This window comes from Arachis hypogaea, chromosome 1 (genome assembly GCF_003086295.3).
Source record: "Arachis hypogaea cultivar Tifrunner chromosome 1, arahy.Tifrunner.gnm2.J5K5, whole genome shotgun sequence".
NCBI lineage: Eukaryota > Viridiplantae > Streptophyta > Magnoliopsida > Fabales > Fabaceae > Arachis > Arachis hypogaea.
This window is the reverse complement of record NC_092036.1, coordinates 87527219-87548681: the sequence shown is the minus strand read 5'-3', so window position 1 is coordinate 87548681 and position 21463 is coordinate 87527219. Positions and strand designations below refer to the sequence as shown.

General features: G+C 40.0%; 1 non-coding gene across 1 annotated transcript; it reads left to right on the top strand.

Moving 5' to 3' along the window:
* The first annotated feature begins 19268 nt into the window (after positions 1 to 19268).
* On the top strand, positions 19269 to 19376 carry LOC112716459 (small nucleolar RNA R71). The gene has a single exon (XR_003160362.1). It is a non-coding gene; the product is annotated as a small nucleolar RNA R71 (small nucleolar RNA).
* Positions 19377 to 21463: the final 2087 nt, after the last annotated feature.

The following is a 21463-nucleotide window of genomic DNA, read 5'->3' as shown; positions in this document are numbered from 1 at the left end:
AAGTTGTCATCCAGAGTCTTTGAACTAGGACAAAAAGTTCTGCTCTTCAACTCTAGGCTCAGACTATTCCCAGGAAAACTTAAATCCCGATGGAGGGGTTCGTATGTGATTACAGGAGTGTCACCATATGGATATGTTGAGCTTCAGGATATTGATTCTGATAAAAAGTTCATTGTTAATGGACAGTGGATCAAACATTATCTTGGAAGCAATTTTGAGCAAGAATGCTCAAAGCTGAGGCTTGAATGAATCTCAGTAAAAGGTCCAGCTAAAGACGATAAAGAAGCGCTTGCTGGGAGGCAACCCAGTCATTAGCAAGTTATCTGTTTTATTTAATAAAAGTTTGCTACATATTCTCAAAGGGTGATCATCAAAATTGAAGGAATTCACAGAGTTACAGAAGGATTCAGTGCAAAAAGTAGAGAAAAGGAGCTTGCTGGCGAAAAAATGCCAGTAAGGGGTGCTCTGGGCGTTAAACGCCAGAATGGGCACCATTCTGGGCGTTTAACGCCAGGTGTGCAGCATCCTGGGCATTTCGTAAAATGCCCAGTGAAGAAGGGATTTCTGGCATTTAACGCCAGCCAGGGTACCTGGCTGGGCGTTAAACGCCCAAATTGGCCAACATTTGGGCGTTAAACGCCAGAATGGATACCATTCTGGGCGTTTAACGCCAGATAGGTGGGGGACAGAGATTTTGCTTTCCACTTCAAATTTTTTCAAACTTTCCTGTTTTGATCCATAATTTTCTACATAAACACATTTCAAACTTTCATTATTCACCTTCAATTTTTCAAAAATTAAAATCATTCTTCAAATCTCTTTCAAATCCTTTCCAAATCTTCTTCAAAAAACTCAAACATCTCTCAAATTCTTTCCATATCTTCTCAAATCTCTTTCAAAATTTTCGAAAACTCTCATCCTCCCTTATAAATACATGTTTGGCCATCCCCTTTTTCCCCACCATTCGAATTTGCTCTCCTCCTCTCCCTCCTCTTTACTTTCTTTTTTTTTACTTGAGGACAAGCAAACCTCTAAGTGTGGTGTATTTTTCCGTGATCACTAAGCTAAGGCTCATCAAGATCATGGCTCCCAAGGGAAAACAAACCAATTCAAGAGGCAAGAAAGAGAACACTCCAAAGGACCTTTGGAGTCAAGAGAGGTTCTTAACCAAAGAACATGCAGACCATTACCACAAAATAATGGGTCTAAGGTCAGTGATCCCGAAAGTTAAATTTGATCTGAAAGAAGATGAATATCCGGAGATCCAAGAGCAAATTCGAAACAGCGGATGGGAAGTTCTAACCAACCCTGAGACAAAGGTTGGAAGAAACATGGTTCAGGAATTCTACTCAAATATGTGGCTGACAGATAAGCAGAGAATGACTGGAACCGCTTTTCATACCTATAGAACCATGGTCAGAGGGAGAATTATTTACTTCCATCTGGACAAAATAAGAGAGGTCTTCAAATTGCATCAACTGCAAGATGATCATGAATCCTTTAATACGAGAATGGTGAGAGCAGATAAGGGGTTGGATCAAGTTCTAGAGGACATATGCCTCCCTGGAACTAAGTGGACAACCAATTCAAAAGGTGTCCCAAACCAACTCAAGAGGGGAGATCTCAAACCAATTGTAAGAGGTTGGCTAGACTTCATTGGGCGTTCCATATTGCCCACTAGCAACCGTTCTGAGGTCACTATCAAGAGAGCAGTGATGATTCATTGCATTATGCTGGGAAAAGAAGTGGAGGTTCATCATCTGATTGCTTGTGAGATTTACACAATTGCAAACAAGAATTCCACTGAAGCCAAACTGGCTTACCCAAGCTTAATCTCTTTGCTATGTAAAGATGCTGGGGTGAGGATGGGAGTAGATGAATTCATCCCAATTGAACATCCAATCACCAAGAAGTCAATGGAAGGACAAATGCAAGATAATTCTATCAAAAGGAGGGCGTAGGCGTTCCTCCCTGAGCTCCCTGAAATTAACTACTGGACCCGCCTAGAAGCATCTGTTGCCAAGCTGCAAGAGGCTATGGAACAAATTAAGGAAGAACAGCAGAATCAAAAATGCATGCTCTGCAAATTGCTGAAGGAACAAGAGAAGCAGGGCCGTGAGCTACAGGAGTTGAAGCACCAGAAGCTCTCCCTTGAAGGGTCAAATACCCCACAAGTTGAGGGAGCATCCACTTCTCAAGATCAAGGTTGTTGAGTCCTAACTCTGTGATAACCTCTATCATTAAGAGTCTATTTTAGAGTCATTTAAATTTTTGTTTTCTATTACTATTAGTCTTATCTTATGTTTATCTTTGAGTCTTGTTCTTAATTAATGATTAATAAAATTTAATGTCTATACCTTAAAGCTATGAATGCCTTATGAATCCATCACCTCTCTTAAATGAAAAATGCTTTAATCACAAAAGAACAAGAAGTGTAGGATTTCGAATTCATCTTTGAAACTAGTTGAATTCGTTTGATGTGGTGACAATACTTTTTGTTTTCTGAATGAATGCTTGAACAGTGCATATGTCTTTTGAATTTGTTGATTAAAGAATGTTAAACTTGTTGGCTCTTGAAAGAATGATGGAAAAGGAGAAATGTTATTGAGGATCTGAAAAATCATCAAATTGATTCTTGAAGCAAGAAAAAGCAGTAAAAAAAAAGTTTAAGGTGATCCAAGGCAAAAAGAGTGTGCTTAAGAACCCTGGACACCTCTGATTGGGGACTCCAGCAAAGCTGAGTCACAATCTGAAAAGGTTCACCAGTCATGTGTTTGTGGCATGTTTGTATCCGGTGGTAATACTGGAAGACAGAGTGCTTTGGGCCACAGCCAAGACTCATAAAGTAGCTTTGTTCAAGAATCATCATACTTAACTAGGAGAATCAATAACACTATCTGAGTTCTGAGTTCCTATAGATGCCAATCATTCTAAACTTCAAAGGATAAAGTGAGATGCCAAAACTGTTCAGAAGCAAAAAGCTACTAGTCCCGCTCATCTAATTGGAGCTAAGTTTCTTTGATATTTTGGAGTCTATAGTATATTCTCTTCTTTTAATCCTATTTTGATTTTCAGTTGCTTGGGGACAAGCAATAATTTAAGTTTGGTGTTGTGATGAGTGGATAATTTATACGCTTTTTGGCATTGTTTTTAGTATGCTTTTAGTATATTTTAGTTAGTTTTTATTACATTTTTATTAGTTTTTAGTTAAAATTCACTTTTCTGGGCTTTACTATGAGTTTGCGTGTTTTTTTGTGATTTCAGGTATTTTCTGGCTGAAATCGACGGACCTGAGCAAAAATCTGATTCAGAGGCTGAAAAGGACTGCAGATGCAGTTGGATTCTGACCTCCCTGCACTCAAAGTGGCTTTTCTGGAGCTACAGAAGCCCAATTGGCACGCTCTCAATTGCGTTGGAAAGTAGACATTCTGGGCTTTCCAGAAATATATAATAGTTTATACTTTGCCCGAGATTTGATGGCCCAAACCGGCGTTGCAAATCAGCTTTAGAATTCCCAGCGTTTAACGCCGGAACTGGCACAAAAATTGGAGTTAAACGCCCAAACTGGCACAAAAGCTGGCGTTTAACTCCAGAAAAAGTCTCTACACATGAAAGCTTCAATGCTCAGCCTAAGCACACACCAAGTGGACCCCGGAAGTGGATTTTTACGTCATTTACTCGTTTCTGTATACCCTAGGTTACTAGCTCACTATTAATAGGACCTTTTGACATTGTACCTCTACCTCATGACACATTACACGTTTCTTATTGTATCTTCTACGGCATGAGTCTCTAAACCCTATGGTTGGGGGTGAGAAGCTCTGCTGTGTCTTGATGGATTAATGCAATTACTACTGTTTTTCATTCAATCACGCTTGCTTCTATTCTAAGATATCACTTGTTCTTCAACTTGATGAATGTGATGATCCGTGACACTCGTCATCATTCTCACCTATGAACGTGTGCCTGACAACCACCTCCGTTCTACTTTAGATTGAGTGAGTATCTCTTGGATTCCTTCATCAGAATCTTCGTGGTATAAGCTAGAATTGATGGCGGCATTCAAGAGAATCTGGAAGGTCTAAACCTTGTCTGTGGTATTCTGAGTAGGATTCAAGGATTGAATGACTGTGACGAGCTTCAAACTCTTGAAGGCTGGGCGTTAGTGATAGACGCAAAAGAATCACTGGATTCTATTCCAACCTGATTGAGAACCGACAGATGATTAGCCGTGCTGTGACAGAGCGCGTTGAACATTTTCACAGCTAGGATGGGAGGTAGCCATTGACAACGGTGAAACCCTACATACAGCTTGCCATGGAAGGAGCCTTGCGTGCATGAAGAAGAAAAAAGTGGGAAAGTAGAGGTTCAGAAGATAGAGCATCTCCAAAACCTCAACCTGTTCTCCATTACTGCAAAACAAGTATCTATTTCATGTTCTTCTACTTTTCACAATTAAACCTGAGAATTATTGATATCCTAACTAAGAGTTACAAGATAACCATAGCTTGATTCAATCCGACAATCTCTGTGGGATCGACCCTTACTCACGTAGGGTATTACCTGGACGACCCAGTGCACTTGCTGGTTAGTTGTGCGGAATTGCAAGAGTGTGATTGTGATTTCGTGCACCAAGGTTTTTTTGCAATTTTTGAAAAATCCTTTATAAACCTTCTGTAGAATCCTGCATGCCCCAGAAAGCTTCTAATTGCCTTAACATTGGCAGGTGGTGGTAATTTTTCAATTACCTCCACCTTTACTTGATCCACCTCTATTCCCTTGCTTGAAATTTTATGCCCAAGGACAATTCCTTCAGTCACCATAAAATGACATTTCTCCCAGTTTAAAACTAGGTTGGTCTCTTGGCATCTTTTCAGAACAAGTGCTAGATGGTTAAGGCATGAGCTGAATGAGTCTCCAAATACTGAAAAGTCATCCATGAAGACTTCCAAAAATTTCTCTACCATATCTGAGAAGATAGAGAGCATGCACCTCTGGAAGGTTGCAGGTTCATTGCACAGACCAAAAGGCATCCTTCTGTAGGCAAATACTCCAGAAGGACATGTAAATGCTATTTTCTCTTGGTCCTGAGGATCTACTGCAATTTGGTTATAGCCTGAATAGCCGTCCAAAAAGCAGTAATAATCATGACCCGCTAGTCTTTCTAGCATTTGGTCTATGAATGGTAAAGGAAAATTATCCTTTCTGGTGGCTATATTGAGCCTTCTGTAGTCAATACACATGCGCCACCCTGTAACTGTTCTTGTAGGAACCAATTCATTCTTTTCATTATGAACCACTTTCATGCCTCCCTTTTTGGGGACAACTTGGACAGGGCTCACCCAGGGCTATCAGAAATAGGATAAATAATCCCAGCCTCTAATAATTTAGTGACCTCTTTCTGCACCACCTCCTTCATGGCTGGATCTAGCCGCCCTTGTGGTTGAACCACTGGTTTGGCATTATCCTCCAATAGGATCTTGTGCATGCATCTTGCTGGGCTAATGCCCTTAAGATCACTTATGGACCACCCAAGAGCTATCTTGTGTGTCCTTAGCACTTGAATCAGTGCTTCCTTTTCCTGTGGATTTAAAGCAGAGCTTATGATCACTGGAAAAGTGTCACCCTCTCCCAGAAATGCATACTTCAGGGATGGTGGTAGTGGTTTGAGCTCAGGTTTGGGAGGTTTATCCTCTTCCTGAGGAATTTTCAAAAATTCTTTTGTTTCCTTTGGTTCTTCCTGATCAGGCTGAACATCCTTGAAGATGTCCTCTAGCTCTGATTCTAGACTTTCAGCCATATTGATCTCTTCCACCAAAGAGTCAATAATGTCAGCGCTCATGCAGTCATTTGGTGTGTCTGGATGCTGCATAGCTTTTACAGCATTCAACTTGAACTCATCCTCATTGACTCTCAGGTTTACTTCCCCTTTTTGTACATCAATAAGAGTTCGTCCAGTTGCTAGGAAAGGTCTTCCTAGGATGAGAGTTGCACTCTTGTGCTCCTCCATTTCCCGCACTACAAAGTCAGTTGGAAAGGCGAATGGCCCAACTTTGACAATCATGTCCTCAATTATGCCTGATGGATATTTAATGGAGCCATCAGCAAGTTGGAGACATATCCGGGTTGGTTTGACTTCTTCAGTCAACCCAAGCTTTCTGATAGTGGATGCAGGTATTAGATTGATACTTGCTCCAAGGTCACACAGGGCTGTCTTGGTGTAAGCACCTTCTAATGTGCATGGTATCATAAAGCTTCCTGGATCTTGGAGCTTTTCTGGTAAGCTCTTCAGAATGACTGCACTGCATTCTTTAGTGAGAAACACTTTTTCAGTTTCTCTCCAATCCTTCTTATGACTTAAGATCTCTTTCATGAACTTAGCATAAGAAGGTATTTGCTCAAGTGCCTCTGCAAACGGAATCTTTATTTCAAGAGTCCTTAGATAGTCTGCAAAGCGGGCAAATTGCTTATCTTATTCCGCTTGGCAGAGTTTCTGAGGATAAGGCATCTTGGCTTTATATTCTTCAACCTTAGTTGCTGCAGGTTTATTCCTTACAGAGGTGGTTGGAGAAGCCTTTTTAGAGGGGTTACTATCAGCACTCTCAGGTGTCTGATTCCTCATCAGCGTTTGAATGCCAGGATTGGGTGAGGAATGGGCGTTTAACGCCAACTTTTCCCCCTTTTCTGGCGTTTGAACGCCAGAACTGGGCATGGAATGGGCGTTTAACGCCAGCTTTTTCCCCCTTTCTGGCGTTTGAACGCCAGGAGTATTCCTCTCTGGGCTCTTACTGTCCTCAGAGGGATTTTGGGCAGTGGTTTGGTTATCCTCTGTCAATTGTTCCCTTCTTGGCTTTTTGCTACTTTGAGCAGTGTTATTCAATGTCTTCCCACTTCTCAGTTGAACTGCTTGGCATTCTTCTGTTATCTGTTTAGATAACTGCTATTTTGTCTGATTCAACTGTGATTCTATGTTCTTGTTGGCAATTTTAGTTTCTTGGAGCATCTCTTTAAATTTTGCCAACTGTTTTGTCATCAGGAGTAATTGCTCATTAAGCTCAACAATCTGTTCTTTTGTAGAGGGCTCACTGCTAGAGTACAAATGTTGATTTCTAGCAACAGTATCTATCAGTTCTTGAGCCTCTTCAATCGTCTTCCTCATATGAATAGATCCACCAGCTGAGTGGTCCAGAGACATCTGAGCTTTTTCTGTAAGCCCATAGTAGAAGATGTCTAACTGTACCCACTCTGAAAACATCTCAGAGGGGCATTTTCTTAGCATACCTCTATACCTCTCCCAGGCATTATAAAGAGATTTATTATCCTCTTGTTTAAAGCCTTGGATGTCCAGCCTTAGCTGTGTCATCCTTTTTGGAGGGTAAAATTGATTCAGGAATTTGTCTGATAACTGTCTCCATGTTTTTATGCTTGCTGTGGGTTGGTTATTCAACCATCTCTTAGCTTGATCTTTTACAGCAAATGGAAATAGTAATAATCTGTAAGCATCCTGATCCACCTCTTTATCACGTACTATGTCAGCAATTTGCAAGAACTGTGCCAGAAACTCAGTAGGTTCTTCCTGTGGAAGACCGGAATACTGGCAATTTTGTTATTACCATGATAATGAGTTGAGGATTTAGCTCAAAGCTGCTTGCTTTAATGGGAGGTATACAGATGCTACTCCCATATGCAGCTGTAATGGGGTTAGCATATGACCCCAGAGTCCTTCTGGACTGCTCAATTCCACTTAGGTCCATGATGGAGAAAGGGGATATGATAATGATTCACAAGTGTAATAAAATATTTATTTTTTTTAATGTAACCGAAAATAATAAAATAAAACAAATGGAAAATAAAATCAAATTTCAAATACTAAAAGAAAATAAAATTAAAGTAAATTGAAAATTAAATCAATTAATTAATTAAAAAGATTTTGGAATTAGCAATTGAAAAGATATGATTGAAAATTATTTTGAAAAAGATTTGATTTTTGAAAAGAGGAAAGAGAAAAACAACAAAATGACACCAAACTTAAAATTTTTAGAAAATCAATACAAATTTTCGAAAATTTTAAAGGAAAACACAAAGAAGACACCAAACTTAGAATTTTTAAAGATCAAGAAAGGATTAAGAACATGCAAATTTGAAAAATTAAAAGAAAGCAAAGGCATGCAATTGACACCAAACTTAAAATATGAAACTAGACTCAAATAAAAGACTCTAAACCAACCAAAAATAAACCAGTCCTAATCTAAGCAACAACATAAACCGTCAGTTGTCCAAACTCGAACAATCCCCGACAACGGCGCCAAAAACTTGGTGCACGAAATTGTGATCATCAATGGCGCCATCAACATGGTACGCACAATTGTAATCTCAACTCTTTATCACAACTCCACACAACTAACCAGCAAGTGCACTGGGTCGTGCAAGTAATAAACCTTACGCGAGTAAGGGTCGATCCCACAGAGATTGTTGGTATGAAGCAAGCTATGGTCATCTTGTAAATCTCATTCAGAAAGATTCAAATGGTTATAGATGATTTATGAATAAAGCATAAAATAAGGATAGAGATACTTATGTAATTCATTGGTGAGAATTTCAGATAAGCGTATGGAGATGCTTTGTCCCTTACGTCTCTCTGCTTTTCTACTGTCTTCATCCAATCCTTCTTACTCCTTTCCATGGCAAGCTATATGTAGGGTTTCATCATTGTCAGTGGCTACCTCCCATCCTCTCAGTGAAAATGTTCAATGCGCTCTGTCACAGCACGGCTATTTAGCTGTCGGTTCTCGATTATGTCGGAATAGAATCCAGTGATTCTTTTGCGTCTGTCAATAACGCCCCACAATTGCGAGTTTGAAGCTCGTCACATTCATTCAATCCTTGAATCCTACTCAGAATACCACAGACAAGGTTTAGACCTTCCGGATTCTCTTGAATGCCGCCATCAATTCTAGCTTATACCACTAAGATTTCGATTAAGGGATCCAAGAGATATCCACTCAATCTAAGGTAGAATGGAGGTGGTTGTCAGGCACATGTTCATAGGTGAGAATGATGATGAGCGTCACGGATCATCACATTCATCAAGTTGAAGAACAAGTTTTATCTTAGAACAAGAATAAGCTGAATTGAATAGAAGAATAATAGTAATTGCATTGATACTCGAGGTACAGCAGAGCTCCACACCTTAATCTATGGTGTGTAGAAACTCTACCGTTGAAAATACATAAGAACAAGGTGATCATTGGCTTCAGCCCCAGAGAGGGAACCAGAAGAACCAAGATCTGATCTCAGATCTAAAGTGATCAAAAGATGAAAATACAATAGCAAAAGGTCCTACTTATAGAGAACTAGTAGCTAGGGTTTACAGAAATGAGTAAATGACATAAAAATCTACTTCCGGACCCACTTGGTGTGTGCTTGGGCTGAGCATTGAAGCATTTTCGTGTAGAGACTCTTCTTGGAGTTAAACGCCATCTTTTGTGCCAGTTCCGGTGTTTTACGCCAGAATTCTTGAGCTGACTTGCAACGCATGTTTGGGCCATCAAATCTCGAGCAAAGTATGGACTATTATACATTGCTGGAAAGCCCAAGTTGTCTACTTTCCAACGCAGTTGAGAGCGCGCCAATTGAGCTTCTGTAGCTCCAGAAAATATACTTCGAGTGCAGGGAGGTCAGAATCCAACTGCATCTGCAGTCCTTTTCAGCATCTGAATCAGATTTTTGCTCAGGTCCCTCAATTTCAGCCAGAAAATACCTGAAATCACAGAAAAACACACAAACTCATAGTAAAGTCCAGAAAAGTAAATTTTAACTAAAAACTAATGAAAATATAATAAAAACTAACAAAACATACTAAAAAAATACTAAAAACAATGCCAAAAAGCGTACAAATTATCCGCTCATCACAACACCAAACTTAAATTGTTGCTTGTCCTCAAGCAACTGAAGATCAAATAAGATAAAAAGAAGAGAATATGCAATGAATTCCAAAAACATCTATGAAGATCAATATTAATTAGATGAGCGGGGCTTTTAGCTTTTTGCCTCTGAACAGTTTCGGCATCTCACTTTATCCTTTGAAATTCAGAATGATTGGCTTCTCTAGGAACTCAGAATCTAGATAGTGTTATTGATTCTCCTAGTTAAGTATGATGGTTCTTGAGCATAGCTACTTTATGAGTCTTGGCTGTGGCCCAAAGCACTCTGTCTTCTAGTATTACCACCGGATACATACATGCCACAGACACATAACTGGGTGAACCTTTTCAGATTGTGACTCAGCTTTGCTAGAGTCCCCAATTAGAGGTGTCCAGAGTTCTTAAGCACACTCTTTTTGCCTTGGATCACAACTTTATTATTTCTTTTTCTTTTTTCTTTTTCCTCTCCTTCTTTTTTTTCGATTTTTTTTTTGTATTCACTGCTTTTTCTTGCTTCAAGAATCATTTTTATGATTTTTCAGATCCTCAGTAACATGTCTCCGTTTTCATCATTCTTTCAAGAGCCAACATTCATGAACAACAAATTCAAAAGACATATGCACTGTTCAAGCATACATTCAGAAGTCAAAGTATTACCTCCACATCAAAATAATTAATCTGCTATAAAATTCAGAATTCATGCAATTCTTCGCTTTTTCAATTGAGAACATTTTTCATTTAAGAAAGGTGATGGATTCATAGGACATTCATAACTTTAAGGCATAGACACTAAGACACTAATGATCATAAGACACAAACATAGATAAACATAAGCATGAAAATTTGAAAAACAGGAAAATAAAGAACAAGGAGATTAAAGAACGGGTCCACCTTAGTGATGGCGGCTTGTTCTTCCTCTTGAAGATCTTATGGAGTGCTTGAGCTCCTCAATGTTTCTTCCTTGCCTTTGTTGCTCCTCTCTCGTGATTCTTTGATCTTCTATAATTTCATGGAGGAGGATGGAATGTTCTTGGTGCTCCACCCTTAGTTGTCCCATGTTAGAACTCAATTCTCCTAAGGAGGTGTTGATTTGCTCCCAATAGTTTTGTGGAGGAAAGTGCATCCCTTGAGGTATCTCAGGGATTTCATGATGAGTGGGATCTCCTGTTTGCTCCATCCTCTTCTTAGTGATGGGCTTGTCTTCATCAATGAGGATGTCTCCCTCTATGTCAATTCCAACTGAATAACAAAGGTGACAAATGAGATGAGGGAAGGCTAACCTTGCCAAGGTAGAGGACTTGTCTGCCACCTTATAATGTTCTTGGGATATAACCTCATGAACTTCTACTTCCTCTACAATCATGATACTATGAATCATGATAGCCCGGTCTATAGTAACTTCGGACCGGTTGCTAGTGGGAATGATTGAGCGTTGGATAAACTCCAACCATCCTCTAGCCACGGGTTGAGGTCATGCCTTCTCAGTTGAACCGGCTTCCCTCTTGAATCTCTCTTCCATTGAGCGCCCTCTTCATAAATGTCTATAAGGACTTGGTCCAACCTTTGATCAAAGTTGACCCTTTTTGAGTTTGAAAGGGACCTCGGGGATCACCTTCTTCCTGGCCATAACTTCATAGAAATGGTCTTGATGCACCCTTGAGATGAATCTCTCCATCTCCCATGACTCGGAGGTGGAAGCTTTTGCCTTTCCTTTCCTCTTTCTAGAGGTTTCTCCGGCCTTAGATGCCATAAATAGTTATGGAAAAACAAAAAGCAATGCTTTTACCACACCAAACTTAGAAGGTTTGCTTGTCCTTGAGCAAAAGAAGAAAGAAGAGAGTAGAAGAAGAAGAAATAGAGGAGATGGAGGTGGCTATGTGGTTCGGCCAAGGGGGAGAAGTGGTGTTTTGGTTGTGTGAAAATGAAGGAGTGAAGATGGGTTTATATAGGAGTGGAGAGGGGGTGTATGGTTCGGCTATTATGGGTGGGATTGGGAGGGAAAGTGGTTTGAATTTGAATGGTGAGGTATGTGGGGTTTTATGAAGGATGGATGTGAGTGGTGAAGAGAATAGTGGGATTTGATAGGTGAGGGGTTTTTGGGGAAGAGGTGTTGAGGTGATTGGTGAATGGGTGAAGAAGAGAGAGAGTGGTGGGGTAGGTAGGGATCCTGTGGGGTCCACAGATCCTGAGGTGTCAAGGAAAATTCATTCCTGCACCACGTGGCGAGCAAAAATGCTCTTTATGCCAATTCTAGCGTTAAACGCCAGGCTGGTGCCCATTTCTGGCTTTTAACGCCAACTTCTTGCCCTTTCCTGGCGTTTAACGCCAGTCTGGTGCCCCTTTCTGGCGTTAAACGCCCAGAATGGTGCCAGACTGGGCGTTAAACGCCAATTTGCTACCCTTACTGGCGTTTAAACGCCAGCAAGTTTTCCTCCAGGGTGTGCTATTTTTCTTTCTATTTTTCATTCTGTTTTTGCTTTTTCAATTGATTTTATGACTTCCCATGATCATCAACCTACAGAAAACATAAAATAACAAAAGGAAAATAGATAAATATAACATTGGGTTGCCTCCCAACAAGCGCTTCTTTAATGTCAGTAGCTTGACAGTGGGCTCTCATGGAGCCTCACAGATACTCAGAGCAATGTTGGAACCTCCCAACACCAAACTTAAAGTTTGAATATGGGGGTTCAACACCAAACTTAGAAATTGGTTGAGGCCTCCCAACACCAAACTTAGAGTTTGACTGTGGGGGCTCTGTTTGACTCTGTTTTGAGAGAAGCTCTTCATGCTTCCTCTCCATGGTTGTAGAGGGATATCCTTGAACCTTAAACACAAGGGATTCTTCATTCACTTGAATGATCAATACTCCTCTGTCAACATCAATCACAGCCTTTGCTATGGCTAGGAAGGGTCTACCAAGGATGATGGATTCATCCATGCACTTCCCAGTCTCTTGGACTATGAAATCAGCAGGGATGTAATGGTCTTTAATCTTTACCAGAACATCCTCTACAAGTCCATAAGCTTGTTTTCTTGAATTGTCTGCCATCTCTAGTGAGATTCTTGCAGCTTGCACCTCAAAGATCCCTAGCTTCTCCATTACAGAGAGAGGCATGAGGTTTATGCTTGACCCTAGGTCACACAGAGCCTTCTTGAATGTCATGGTGCCTATTGTACAAGGTATTGAGAACTTTCCAGGGTCCTGTCTCTTTTGAGGTAGTTTCTGCCTAGACAAGTCAGCTAGTTCTTTGGTGAGCAAAGGGGGTTCATCCTCCCAAGCCTCATTACCAATTAACTTGTCATTTAGCTTCATGATTGCTCCAAGGTACTTGGCAACTTGCTCTTCAGTGACATCTTCATCCTCTTTAGAGGAAGAATACTCATCAGAGCTCATGAATGGCATAAGTAAATCCAATGGAATCTCTATGGTCTCAGTGTGAGCCTCAGATTCCCATGGTTCCTCATTAGGGAACTCATTGGAGGCCAGTGGACGTCCATTGAGGTCTTCCTCCGTGGCGTTCACTGCCTCTTCCTCTTCTCCAAATTCATACATGTAGGTCATGTTAATGGCCTTGCACTCTCCTTTTGAATTCTCTTCTGTACTGCTTGGAAGAGTACTAGGAGGGAGTTCAGTAACTTTCTTGCTCAGTTGACCCACTTGTGCCTCCATGTTTCTAATGGAGGACCTTGTTTCAGTTTTGAAACTTTGAGTGGTTTTGATTAGATCAGAGACTATAGTTGCTAAGTCAGAGGAGTTCTGCTTAGAATTCTCTGTCTGTTGCTGAGAAGATGATGGAAAAGGCTTGCCATTGCTAAACCTGTTTCTTCCACCATTATTGTTGTTGAAACCTTGTTGAGGTCTCTGTTGATCCTTCCATGAGAGATTTGGATGATTTCTCCATGAAGGATTATAGGTGTTTCCATAGGGTTCTCCCATGTAATTCACTTCTTCCAATGAAGGGTTCTCAGGATCATAAGCTTCTTCTTCAGATGAAGCGTCCTTAGTATTGAATGCCGCCATCAATTCTAGCTTATACTACAAAGATTCTGATTAAGGGATCCAATAGATATCCACTCAATCTAAGGTAGAACGGATGTGGTTGTCAGGCACACGTTCATAGGTGAGAATGATGATGAGTGTCACGGATCATCACATTCATCAAGTTGAAGAACAAGTGATATCTTAGAACAAGAATAAGCTGAATTGAATAGAAGAATAATAGTAATTGCATTGATACTCGAGGTACAACAGAGCTCCACACCTTAATCTATGGTGTGTAGAAACTCCACCGTTGAAAATACATAAGAACAAAGTGATCATTGGCTTCGGCCCCAGAGAGGGAACCAGAAGAACCAAGATCTGATCTAAGATCTAAAGTGATCAAAAGATGAAAATACAATAGCAAAAGGTCCTATTTGTAGAGAACTAGTAGCTTAGGGTTTACAGAAATGAGTAAATGACATAAAAATCCACTTCTGGGCCCACTTGGTGTGTGCTTGGGCTGAGCATTGAAGCATTTTCGTGTAGAGACTCTTCTTGGAGTTAAACGCCAGCTTTTATGCCAGTTTGGGCGTTTAACTCCCATTCTTGTGCCAGTTTCGGCGTTTTACGCCAGAATTCTTGAGCTGACTTGGAACGCCTGTTTGGGCCATCAAATCTCGGGCAAAGTATGAACTATTATACATTACTGGAAAGCCCAGGATGTCTAATTTCCAACGCAGTTGAGAAAGAGCCGATTGGGTTTTTGAAGCTCCAGAAAATCCACTTCGAGTGCAGGAAGGTCATAATCCAACAGCATCTGCATTCCTTTTCAGCCTCTGAATCAGATTTTTGCTCAGGTCCTTCAATTTCTGCCAGAAAATACCTGAAATCACAGAAAAACACACAAACTCATAGTAAAGTCCAGAAAAGTGAATTTTAACTAAAAACTAATAAAAATATAATAAAAACTAACTAAAACATACTAAAAACATACTAAAAACAATGCCAAAAAGCGTACAAATTATCCGCTTATCACAACACCAAACTTAAATTGTTGCTTGTCCTCAAGCAACTGAAGATCAAATAAGATAAAAAGAAGAGAATATGCAACGAATTCCAACAACATCTATGAAGATCAGTATTAATTAGATGAGCGGGGCTTTTAGCTTTTTGCCTCTGAACAGTTTTGGCATCTCACTTTATCCTTTGAAATTTAGAATGATTGGCTTCTCTAGGAACTCAGAATCCAGATAGTGTTATTGATTCTCCTAGTTAAGTATGATGATTCTTGAGCATAGCTACTTTATGAGTCTTGGTTGTGGCCCAAAGCACTCTGTCTTCCAGTATTACCACCGGATACATACATGCCGCAGACACATAACTGGGTGAACCTTTTCAGATTGTGACTCAGCTTTGCTAGAGTCCCCAATTAGAGGTGTCCAGGGTTCTTAAGCACACTCTTTTTGCCTTGGATCACAACTTTATGATTTCTTTTTCTTTTTTCTTTTTCCTCTCTTTCTTTTTTTTCGATTTTTTTTTGTATTCACTGCTTTTTCTTGCTTCAAGAATCATTTTTATGATTTTTCAGATCCTCAGTAACATGTCTCCTTTTTCATCATTCTTTCAAGAGCCAACATTCATGAACAACAAATTCAAAAGACATATGCACTGTTCAAGCATACATTCAGAAGTCAAAGTATTGCCTCCACATCAAAATAATTAATCTGCTATAAAATTCAGAATTCATGCAATTCTTCTCTTTTTCAATTGAGAACATTTTTCATTTAAGAAAGGTGATGGATTCATAGGACATTCATAACTTTAAGGCATAGACACTAAGACACTAATGATCATAAGACACAAACATAGATAAACATAAGCATGAAAATTTGAAAAACAGGAAAATAAAGAACAAGGAGATTAAAGAACGGGTCCACCTTAGTGATGGCGGCTTGTTCTTCCTCTTGAAGATCTTATGGAGTGCTTGAGCTCCTCAATGTCTCTTCCTTGCCTTTGTTGCTCCTCTCTCGTGATTCTTTGATCTTCTATAATTTCATGGAGGAGGATGGAATGTTCTTGGTGCTCCACCCTTAGTTGTCCCATGTTGGAACTCAATTCTCCTAAGGAGGTGTTGATTTGCTCCCAATAGTTTTGTGGAGGAAAGTGCATCCCTGGAGGTATCTCAGGGATTTCATGATGAGTGGGATCTCCTGTTTGCTCCATCCTCTTCTTAGTGATGGGCTTGTCTTCATCAATGAGGATGTCTCCCTCTATGTCAATTCCGACTGAATAACAGAGGTGACAAATGAGATGAGGGAAGGCTAACCTTGCCAAGGTAGAGGACTTGTCTGCCACCTTATAATGTTCTTGGAATATAACCTCATGAACTTCTACTTCCTCTACAATCATGATGCTATGAATCATGATAGCCCGGTTTATAGTAACTTCGGACCGGTTGCTAGTGGGAATGATTGAGCGTTGGATAAACTCCAACCATCCTCTAGCCACGGGCTTGAGGTCATGCCTTCTCAGTTGAACCGGCTTCCCTCTTGAATCTCTCTTCCATTGAGCGCCCTCTTCATAAATGTCTATAAGGACTTGGTCCAACCTTTGATCAAAGTTGACCCTTTTTGAGTTTGAAAGGGACCGCAGGGATCACCTTCTTCTTGGCCATAACTTCATAGAAATGGTCTTGATGCACCCTTGAGATGAATCTCTCCATCTCCCATGACTCGGAGGTGGAAGCTTTTGCCTTTCCTTTCCTCTTTCTAGAGGTTTCTCCGGCCATAGATGCCATAAATAGTTATGGAAAAACAAAAAGCAATGCTTTTACCACACCAAACTTAGAAGGTTTGCTTGTCCTTGAGCAAAAGAAGAAAGAAGAGAGTAGAAGAAGAAGAAATAGAGGAGATGGAGGTGGCTATGTGGTTCAGCCAAGGGGGAGAAGTGGTGTTTAGGTTGTGTGAAAATGAAGGAGTGAAGATGGGTTTATATAGGAGTGGAGAGGGGGCATATAGTTCGGCTATTATGGGTGGGTTTGGGAGGGAAAGTGGTTTGATTTGAATGGTGAGGTATGTGGGGTTTTATGAAGGATGGATGTGAGTGGTGAAGAGAATAGTGGGATTTGATAGGTGAGGGGTTTTTGGGGAAGAGGTGTTGAGGTGATTGGTGAATGGGTGAAGAAGAGAGAGAGTGGTGGGGTAGGTGGGGATCCTGTGGGGTCCACAGATCCTGAGGTGTCAAGGAAAATTCATCCCTGCACCAAGTGGCGAGCAAAAATGCTCTTTATGCCAATTCTGGCATTAAACGCCGGGCTGGTGCCCATTTCTGGCCTTTAACGCCAACTTATTGCCCTTTCCTGGCGTTTAACGCCAGTCTGGTGCCCATTTCTGGCGTTAAACGCCCAGAATGGTGCCAGACTGGGCGTTAAACGCCCATTTACTACCCTTACTGGCGTTTAAACGCCAGCAAGTTTTCCTCCAGGGTGTGCTGTTTTTCTTTCTATTTTTCATTCTGTTTTTGCTTTTTCAATTGATTTTGTGACTTCCCACGATCATCAACCTACAAAAAACATAAAATAACAAAGGAAAATAGATAAATATAACATTGGGTTGCCTCCCAACAAGCGCTTCTTTAATGTCATTAGCTTAACAGTGGGCTCTCATGGAGCCTTACAAATACTCAGAGCAATGTTGGAACCTCCCAACACCAAACTTAGAGTTTGAATGTGGGGGTTCAACACCAAACTTAGAATTTGGTTGTGGCTTCCCAACACCAAACTTAGAGTTTGACTGTGGGGACTCTGTTTGACTCTGTTTTGAGAGAAGCTCTTCATGCTTCCTCTCCATGGTTACAGAGGGATATCCTTGAGCCTTATACACAAGGGATTCTTCATTCACTTGAATGATCAATTCTCCTCTGTCAACATCAATCACAGCCTTTGTTGTGGCTAGGAAGGGTCTGCCAAGGATGATGGATTCATCCGTGCACTTCCTAGTCTCTAGGACTATGAAATTAGCAGGGATGTAATGGTCTTCAATCTTTACCAGAACATCCTCTACAGGTCCATAAGCTTGTTTTCTTGAATTGTCTGCCATCTCTAGTGAGATTCTTGCAGCTTGCACCTCAAAGATCCCTAGCTTCTCCATTACAGAGAGAGGCATGAGGTTTATGCTTGACCTTAGGTCACACAGAGCCTTCTTGAAGGTCATGGTGCCTACTGTACAAGGTATTGAGAACTTCCCAAGGTCCTGTCTCTTATGAGGTAATCTCTGCCTAGTCAAGCCATCTAGTTCTTTGGTGAGCAAAGGGGGTTCATCCTCCCATGTCTTATTACCAAATAACTTGTAACTTAACTTCATGATTGCTCCAAGGTATTTAGCAACTTGCTCTTCAGTGACGTCTTCATCCTCTTTAGAGGAAGAATACTCATCAGAGCTCATGAATGGTAGAAGTAAATCCAATAGAATCTCTATGGTCTCAGTATGAGCCTCAGATTCCCATGGTTCCTCATTAGGGAACTCATTGGAGGCCAGTGGACGTCCATTGAGGTCTTTCTCAGTGGCGCTCACTGCCCCTTTCTCCTCTCCAAATTCAGCCATGTTGATGGCCTTACACTCTCCTTTGGTATTTTCTTCTGTATTGCTTGGAAGAGTACTAGGAAGGAATTCAGTAACTTTCTTACTCAGCTGACCCACTTGTGCCTCCAAGTTTCTAATGGAGGACCTTGTTTCTGTCATGAAACTTTGAGTGGTTTTGATTAGATCAGAGACCATGGTTGCTAAGTCAGAGTGGCTCTGCTTAGAATCCTCTGTCTGTTGCTAAGAAGATGATGGAAAAGGCTTGCCATTGCTAAACCTGTTTCTTCCACCATTACTGTTGTTGAAACCTTGTTGAGGTCTCTGTTGATCCTTCCATGAGAGATTTGGATGATTCCTCCATGAAGTATTATAGGTGTTTCCATAGGGTTCTCCCATGTAATTCACCTCTTCCATTGATGGGTTCTCAGGATCATAAGCTTCTTCTTCAGATGAAGCGTCCTTAGTACTGCCTGGTGTAGCATGCATTCCAGACAGACTTTTAGAAATCATATTGACTTGCTGAGTCAATATTTTATTCTGAGCCAATATGGCATTCAGAGTATCAATCTCAAGAACTCTTTTCTTCTGATTCGTCCCATTGTTCATAGGATTCCTTTCAGAAGTGTACATGAATTGGTTATTTGCAACCATTTCAATGAGTTCTTGAGCTTCTGCAGGCATCTTCTTCAGATGAAGAGATCCTCCAGCAGAGCTATCCAATGACATCTTGGACAGTTCAGACAGCCCATCATAGAAGATACCAATGATGCTCCATTCAGAAAGCATGTCAGAAGGACACTTTCTGATCAATTGTTTGTATCTTTCCCAAGCTTCATAGAGGGGTTCACCTTCCTTCTGTCTAAAGTTTTGGACTTCCACTCTAAGCTTACTTAATTTTTGAAGTGGAAAGAACTTTGCTAAGAAAGCATTGACTAGCTTTTCCCAAGAGTTCAGGCTTTCTTTAGGTTGTGAGTCCAACCATATCCTAGCTCTGTCTCTTACAGCAAAAGGGAATAGCATAAGTCTGTAGACCTCAGGGTCAACCCTATTGGTCTTGACAGTGTCACAGATTTGCAAGAATTCAGCTAAAAACTGATGAGGATCTTCCAATGGAAGTCCATGGAACTTGCAATTCTGTTGCATTAGAGAAACTAATTGAGGCTTATGCTCAAAGTTGTTTGCTCCAATGGCAGGGACAGAGATGCTTCTCCCATAAAAGTCGGGAGTAGGTGCAGTAAAGTCACCCAGCACCTTCCTTGCATTGTTGACATTGTTGTTGTTTTCGGCTGCCATATCTTCTTCTTTGAAGAATTCTGCTAAGTCCTCTACAGAGAGTTGTGCTTCAGCTTCTCTTAGCTTTCACTTCAAGGTCCTTTCAGGTTCAGGGTCAGCCTCAACAAGAATGCCTTTGTATTTGCTCCTACTCATATAAAATAGAAGAGAACAAGAAAATATGAAATCCTCTATGTCACAGTATAGATATCCCTTGAGTTGTCAGAAGAATAGAAGGAGGAGGTAGAAGAATTAGGATGTGAGAAGAAGGGAAGAATTTTCGAAAATAAATTAAAAGATTTTGAAAAAGAATTTTGAAAATTGATTGATGATTTTCGAAAACTAAGAGTGGAAAAGAAATTAAGTGATTTTTGAAAAAGATTTTGAAATTAGAAATCAAAAAGATATGATTGAAAACTTATTTTGAAAAAGATGTGATTAAAAAGATATGATTGAGAAGATATGATTTGGAAAACAATTAAAAAAGATTTGATTTTTAAAATCAATGACTTGGCTAACAAGAAAAGATATGATTCAAACATTAAACCTTTCTCAACAGAAAAGGCAACATACTTGAAATGTTGAATCAAATCATTAATTGTTAGCAAGTATTTTTGAAAATGGAAAGAAATTGATTTTGAAAATATATGATTGAAAATATATAATTTGAAAAAGATTTGATTTTGAAAAATTTTGAAAACTTGAAAAAATTTGAATTAAAAACAAAACCTTCCCTCTTGTGCCATCCTGGCGTTAAATGCCCAGAATGGTATACATTCTGGCGTTTAACGCCCAAATTGCTACCCTTTTGGGCGTTAAACGCCCAGCCAGGCACCGTGCTTGGCGTTTAAACGCCAGTTTTCCTTCTTCACTGGGCGTTTTGAACGCTCAGCTTTTTCTGTGTAATTCCTCTGCTGTATGTTCTGAATCTTCAATTCTCTGTATTATTGACTTGAAAAGACACAAATTAAAAATTTTTTGGATTTTTAATGATGAGGAAAAATCAGAATGCAACTAAAATCAAATAAACAATGCATGCAAGACACCAAACTTAGAAGTTTGTATACTACTGACACTAACAAATTGAGAATGCATATGAGAAACAACAAAATACACAAAACAAGAGAATTTAAAGAGCAGAGCATGTAAATCATCAAGAACAACTTGAAGATCAATGAAGACAGATGAAAAATGCAAGAAGAACAGAAACATGCAATTGACACCAAACTTAAAATGAGACACTGGACTCAAACAAGAAATATTTTTGGTTTTTATGATTTTGTAATTTTTTGGGTTTTTTTTCGAAAATTATATGGAGAAGAAAATAAAGAAATTCAAAATTTTTAATAAGAATTCCAGGAATCATGCAGTGTTAGTCTAAAGCTTCAGTCTAAAGAAATTAGACATGGCTAGCCAAGCTTCAGCAGGACATTGCATTCAAGAGCTAAATTGATGAAAATCAATCAGCTTTGGTGATGATAAGAACATCACCTTGAAACACTAGAATTCATTCTTAAAAATTCTGAAGAATACCTAATCTAAGCAACAAGATGAACCGTCAGTTGTCCAAACTCAAACAATCCCCGGCAACGGCGCCAAAAACTTGGTGCACGAAATTGTGATCATCAATGGTGCCATCAACATGGTACGCACAATTGTAATCTCAACTCTTTATCACAACTTCGCACAACTAACCAGCAAGT